This window comes from Desmodus rotundus, chromosome 7, assembly GCF_022682495.2.
Source record: "Desmodus rotundus isolate HL8 chromosome 7, HLdesRot8A.1, whole genome shotgun sequence".
Lineage (NCBI taxonomy): Eukaryota > Metazoa > Chordata > Mammalia > Chiroptera > Phyllostomidae > Desmodus > Desmodus rotundus.
This window is the reverse complement of record NC_071393.1, coordinates 10283643-10290580: the sequence shown is the minus strand read 5'-3', so window position 1 is coordinate 10290580 and position 6938 is coordinate 10283643.

The following is a 6938-nucleotide window of genomic DNA, read 5'->3' as shown; positions in this document are numbered from 1 at the left end:
CTTCTTCTACTCAGGCCTGGAACATTGAGCCCTAGTGATTTCCTCCATAGGTGGGCAGGGAGCAAGGTGCCCGGCCTTGGGCCCAGCCCTTTCCACACTGCCCAGGGACCCCTGGAGACTGGAGTCAGGCAGTAGGCACGGCCCTCCACTTTTCCCCAAGTGTGGAAACAAGGAACCCTTCTCATCTCCACTCTCCCAGCTGTAGGGTCCCCGGAGAGAGCAGCAGTTAGATCTGGCAGGTGTAGACAACCCAGGTGGATAATTGCAATGGGGAGAAGAGAAGGGGACCCACCTTGGGAACTAAGGTGAAGACAGCAATTTCATCAGGAGCTAAGCAATTCATGAAAGGGAGTAGGGACCAGAACTGGGACTTTGAACGCAGACAGAGCTGGGGAAATGGTCCCATCTGAGTTGAACGACCTCAGGAAATTCTTCTGGAAACCTTGCTAAGCTCCAATTTCTTCGTCTAAAAACGTGGAATAATAAGACCCTCTGCCTCACAGGGACCCTGTGAGACTTTGAGATTGTGTCTCCAATCAGATATACCTGAGTGCCCAGTAAATGTTACCTATTGCTAGGAGACTTCCCCCCAAATACAGTCCTTATATAGCACCTCAGATGCAATACCCATTGTTGTGAATATTTCACCAGAAATTCAGATGTGCTGCATTGGCAGGGCCACAAAAAATGCAAAAAATTTTATCATGCACAGTCTCAAAAACAGTTGCTCACATCATCATACTCGAAGGTATGAATCATCTGCTTGGCTTTCTCGGAAGGTGAGCTGATTGTCTGGGATGCCTCACTTGGCGCAGGGGGCCACATTCATTTCATTACCTGCCTCCCTCACAGGGCTGCAACTCCCTGAGACAGGGGACAGTCTCGCTCATCTTTATGTCACCGCCTGGCATGTTGCCTGGTGTGAAGTGTGTGCTTAGTATAGCTTGCTGGGTGATCGTGTAAAAATGAAATAGTACCTTCTTCACTATGCCTTCTCCTTCCTTTTGGTTGATCAAGCAAGTGGGAATAAACCAACAAATTAGATTCATCTCCTGAGTTCTCAACTAAGCCTTTGCATTGGCTGTTCCCTCTGCCTGGAATGCTGTTCCCCTAGATTGCCACATGGCTTCTTATTTCTCAGCTGTCAGCTCAAATGTCACTTCCTCAGAGAGAGACCTTCTTTTTTAGATTTATCTAGTGTAGGTCCCCATAATTATTCTGTATTTTCCCTGCTTTTTTTTCCCCTCCCTGGCATGTATCACCACTGAACTTTGCTTACTTGTTCACTGACTGTTCTTTTTGTGAGCTCTGTAACCTCTTCAGAGATGTATCTCCAGCGCCCAGAATTGTCCTGGCATAAGGCAGGAATGCAAGAAATATTTCTTGAATGAATGGATCAGAATTACCTGGGAGCATTGAAAGGATGATTCCCAGATCTTGACCAAGACCTACCTGAATTAAAATTTCCCAGGGTGGCACGCCAGAAATCCGTATTTGTAATGCCTGAGAGGGCAGTATTTTTATAACACTCCCCAATGTTTGTGATGCAAATGAACAATTTCTCAAATCCCACTATTGTCACTAGTTCTTAGGGCAGAGTCCTGGATCTTTAGTTTGGAGATCCCCTCTGTTGCCTCAAATTCGGCGTGTCAAAGGTGAAAGTGTCTCCCCCAAGGACCTGCTTCTTAGTCCTTGGCGAATGGGTCCTGCCTAGTTTTCCGACCTTCTCTCCTGTCAATCCTCTGCTCTCACTGGACTCCACTTCTGTAGGCCTTTCCCCCTTCCTGAAATGCGCCTAGCTCTTTCCTACCCCAAGGTTTTACACCCACTATTTCTTCTTCCCGTAAGGCTTCCCTTTCTTCTCATCTTTCAGCACCCATGACCTCATGTATGGGACCCTGAGAGTCCTTCCCTGACCATCCTATGTGAAGTAGCCTCCTCCCCTCTTATTCTCCACCCCGTTTCCCTGTTTATTTCTTTCACCACAGTTATCACAACCGGAAATGGTCTCGTTTATTCATTTGTTTACTCTTCATCGTCCATCTCCCCCACTAGAAGGTAAACTCACAAGAGCGGAGGTTTATTTTTTTTCTGTTTGGTGTCACTGCGGTGTCCTTTGTGCAGAAGGAGTTCCTGGCCCTTAGCAGGTGCTCAGTAAATAGTTGTTGAATCAATAAACTGCATTCAGTCATCCAGCTATGGAAGTGGGAAGCATTATTCTTCTCTTTCCTTGAGCCTCTATGTGAAGGATCCCTTCCACTCTGTTGATTCCATCTCCAACACGACTCCTCACTCCATCCCCTCTCTGCCTCCCCCATGGCCAGTGCTCCACTTGTAGGTCGTATCACAGTGGAAAGTTTCAGTGGGTGCTGTCTGAGCCATAGTTGTGATCTGAGGTTGGTGAGTTTAGTTGGCTAAGCCCCAGGTCTGGGTACCAAATGGAATTGTGCTCTTTTAAGACCATCGACTCTACTGTCCACTCCCACCCACTTCTGTCATCCAGGGGAAGAGTAACAGGATGGGTGGTTGGCTCAGCAGAACCCATCTCCTCTGCCAGGAGAACAGCTGGTCGACACTGGTCCAACACCCCGGAGCCACCAGACATTTATTGATTATCTAGTGTGTGCATTCAACACATTTCTTAGATGCATCATCTCCCTTAGTTCCCACAACACCATTGGTGCAGAAGGTGGAGGTGTTTCCTTTCTACAAATGAAGAAGCCTAGAATCAGACAGGTAAAGGGTCTTCTGTAAGGCCTTTTACACCAGGAAGTGGAGGTGCCAGGACTCGAGCCAGGTCTAATCTACTTGTTCAGCTAGCAGGTCCAGGCGAGAGTGGTGGTAGATGGACAGCTCTGAAGTTTGCTCGAGTTACTGTAGTCTGCTCAGGGAAGATGGGCTGTAACTTGTTGACTGAGCTAAAACGTAGCAGTGAAATTGCAATCACTTGAAATGTTTACAATTAAATGGAAAAGAAAGTGCCCACACCAGAAAGTGTGAGGTATATGGTGCTGATTCTTGAGGGATGCATTAGGCCACTGAGTAGGGGCTTTCAGCTCCAATTTCCTGAGCTTCACTAATTTCCTCCTGAGAGGTCAGTTTATTGCTCTCAAAAGAACCCTGCTGGCTGATTGCTTTAGTAATGTGGCAATACCTTTCCTCTTTAAAAGGAGAGGAGAAACTGACATCCAAATAGCCCATCCAGGCGAAAGAAAAGACTTCCTGTAGTTTTCTGGATCCTGATGAAGCATCTAGCCTTTTTTGACCTTTGAAAAAAGTTTTATTTCCAAATGTAAAAAGTGACATGTACTCACTTGTTCATTTGTGCTTTGAAGAAAAGCATAAAGAAGAAGAACTGTGGTATATTCTACCACCCAGTGGCAATCACTATAAGAAGAAGGGGTTACTTTCTTCCAGTTCTTCCTATATGTGTATACCTTTCTTCAACACCATGAGGTCACATGCAGTTTTGCTTCCTGCTTTTCTTACTCAGTGTTATAGGACTGTTAATATTTTTTTGCATATTTTCATAGTCTGAATAATTTGCCATTGATTAGATGGATTATTATTTATGCAACCATTCTCTGATTATTAGGTATTTAGGTGGTTTTTAGTGTTTTTTTTTTTTAATTACAAAAAATGCTGTCATGGACAGTTTTTGCACCCAATTAGCTGAATCTGTGATAATTTCTTTGTGACTCGTGGTCTTACAAGGTTCATGTCCATTCTTTGAAAGGGCAGAGAAAACAGATTGGCATTGTTGGGTTGAGAAATTGTATTATAGGATATGTACCAAAGGTAAAATTCCAATTGAGGCCAAGGGAACAGTCCCAGAATCAATGGCCTACAGAAACGAGAAGAAATGGGTTCAAAGAACAACTTCCCAATGCCATGTGGACGCCCAAATCTCCAATCTCCAATGGGGTGACGTGGAATCTATGAGCATGTGCTGGAAACCTATGCTTTTCGATTGTAGCTGTGTCTAGGATTCCGAAAGAGAAAGAGGGTGGGAGGCTGGAAGAGGAGGAGGAGGTACTGAGATTCTGCTGATCCGTGAAATGCAAGAGAAAGGTTCCAGATCTTTAGGACTGGTAAGAGGTCGAGTGCATTTGCTGCCAAGGTTTGCATTAGTCTCAAGTAGCAGCCTTTAGCAGTCGTAAAGGAACTGCTGTGGTCTCGGGGGTTTGCTACAAAGAACAGTATCTTTTTTGGCTAATGTTATTAGCCAATCATTTACCTTTCCAGTTCCTAACAACTTTGATCCTTTCACAAGGTGGGGGGTGGGGGGGATGCAAAACGGGAGAGGGCGTGCAAGGGGAAAGAGATTCTGTACTGTAAATTTTAAAAACCATGCCTTTTAACAAAATTGCTTCAAGACAGAGGGACAGAATGCACAAACCCTGTCAGACTTAAAAGGCAATCCATTTGCCCTCCATCGTGCCAGAGAAGAGCAGCACCCATGAGTCACTTCTCTTGCTAATGGGATGACATATATAATAATATATGACAACATAATACAATTGGTAATGCATAATAATGATGATGCTCTGTTTTAGACGGCACTCTGCAACTCACGGATGAACCACTTACAACAATTAGCAAATTTTATAACAGGGATCAGAGAAACCAGAAGGAAATTACTGATCTCCCCTGCTCTCTTCTAGTCCTCGTGTATATCCAGGTACAGTTCTACACACTTGTAATGAAAGTGTATGCACAATTTTGTTTCTTGATTTTTATCCTCACCTGAGGACATGTTTATTGATTTTAGAGAAAAGGGAAGGGAGGGGGAGAAACATCGGTGTGAGAGAGCAACATTGATGGGCTGTCTGCTGCACATACCCACCCAACCAGGAACTTAACCCCCGAGGCGTGTGCCCTGACCGGGAATTGAACCCATGACCTTTCAGTTTATGGGACAATGCTCCAACCAACTGAGTGGCACCAGCCCTACCAAGGCAAGTCCTTTGGCCTCATCAGATAACACGGAGAATTTCAAAGCAGGTCTTTCCTTCTGGCTGTGCTGGAGGTCCCCAAATCTATAATCTTCAGGAGACGTCTCCTAAAGCAGAATCATTTCCAGAGAAGCTGGACTGTAGACCATTCGAGTTGGAAAGACTGAAAGTGGATGGGTGGAATTGCAACCTAGAGTAACGGGTTGTGGAGGGCAAGCGTGGGCTGGTGAGGGTGCTAGGAAGCCTGATGTGGAGTAGGTAAGAGCTGCAGTTACGTGTGGACCAGAGAGGGAGAGCTGGGCTTCTGTTTGGAGCGCATCATTTGGAGCGCCTGAGTTAAGGACACTAGCTATTTGGCCTTGTCCACCCGTATCGCACTCTCTTAGTTAAGCCTTCTTCTTCATTTAAAAATATTTGTTCAAGAACCCACCGTGTGCCAGGCACTGTTTTGGGTGCTGGGGTTGCAGTGGCAAACAAGAGAGGCATGATGCCCACCCTTATGGACACACGAGTAAGACACAATCTGTGATACGGGAAATGAAAGAGGATGTTGTGATAGTGACTTGGGGGAGTGGAGTACCTTAGATGGTGTGGCTGCAGAAGGGATGCTAGATGCTATCCTGAATGTTCTGCTTCTGGGCGCAGCAAGCTATGGCTCACTGCCTATGTTCGTAAATAAAGTTTTATTGGAGCACAGCCACACTTGTTCATTTAGGTCGTGTCTGTGGCTTTGCCCGTGCTACGGTGTCAGAGTAGTTGTGATAGAGGTTGTATGGCCCAGAAAGCTGATAATACTTACTTTCTGGCCCTTTACAGAAACATTTCGCCAAACCCCTCTTCTTCGGTATCTATACGTCTCCTTGCCCTCTGGTTTCAGATGGGTTTGGCCAAAGGGGATTCCTGGCAGGAGAGCAGAGGGAGGGAGGAGAGTGATGTCAGGGTGTTTTCCTTCCTGGCTCCCCCAGTGCTGAGCTGCTGTGAGCTGGTGAAGCATTGGATTGAAGGTCACAGCACCTCTGGGGCAGCTCTCTCTATGGAACTCTCCTTTTGGATTCTAGAGCAATCCTTGCCCTCTTCCCTCAGGCCTGAGAGTGATACCAGCCCTCTGTTGTTCTGGGGGCACCGTGTTACCCCTTCGTGAATAGTTCTTCCTCTGATGTTCTAGTGTGAATGTATCCATTGAGGCATGCTGGGTCCTTGGCTGATTTAAAGGTCTCTTTGGGGAGGTGATGTTTGAGTGGAAATCTGATAGCTAAGGAGAAGCCAGTCACTGGAAGAGCTGAGGGAAGAACATTCCAGGCAGCAGGGATAGCATGTGCAAAGGCCCTGAGGTAGAAAAGAACTCAGGATGCTAAAGAAACAGAAAGAAGAAGATGAGTTAGGAGAGGTAAGCAGAGTCACACTAGGGCCTTTCCAGAACTGGTAAGACGTCTGGATTTTATTCTAAAAAAATCAACAGGAAGCTATTGAGGTGTTTTAAAAGAGATTTTGACGTGAGCCGATTAATGATCTTGTGTGCTAATCAGTTGCATTAATGAGTTGCCAGATACAGAAAAAATTAATTTGCTTTTGATCAGCGCATCGGCAGGAAGATTTGTTTCATGAGCTCCAGGGAGAGTTAGACACTCTGGCCTGGGGACAGGCGGCAGCCGGGCAGATCTGAGGGCCTTGCCGTAGGGGTCAGTCTCTTTTCATCTGGCTCCCAGCAACTGGTGTCTGCGTCTGTGCATCAAAATCCAGACTCCTGGGGGAGGGAATCCAGCTTCACCCAGGTCTAGTGTCCCTTAGGTTTCCATCAAGGGGTGGCCGATGTGGTAAAGTGAAGACATCACCTGTCCCTTGATTCGTTCTCAAATACTGTGTCAGAGGCATGCCTGGTAGTGCCCTGCGTGCCGGGGTGCATGTAATGATGAGACAAGCCAATCTGTCCATGCCCGCTCGGACCCTTTATCCTGAGGGGAAGAGAGCCCCTCCCCCCAGGAA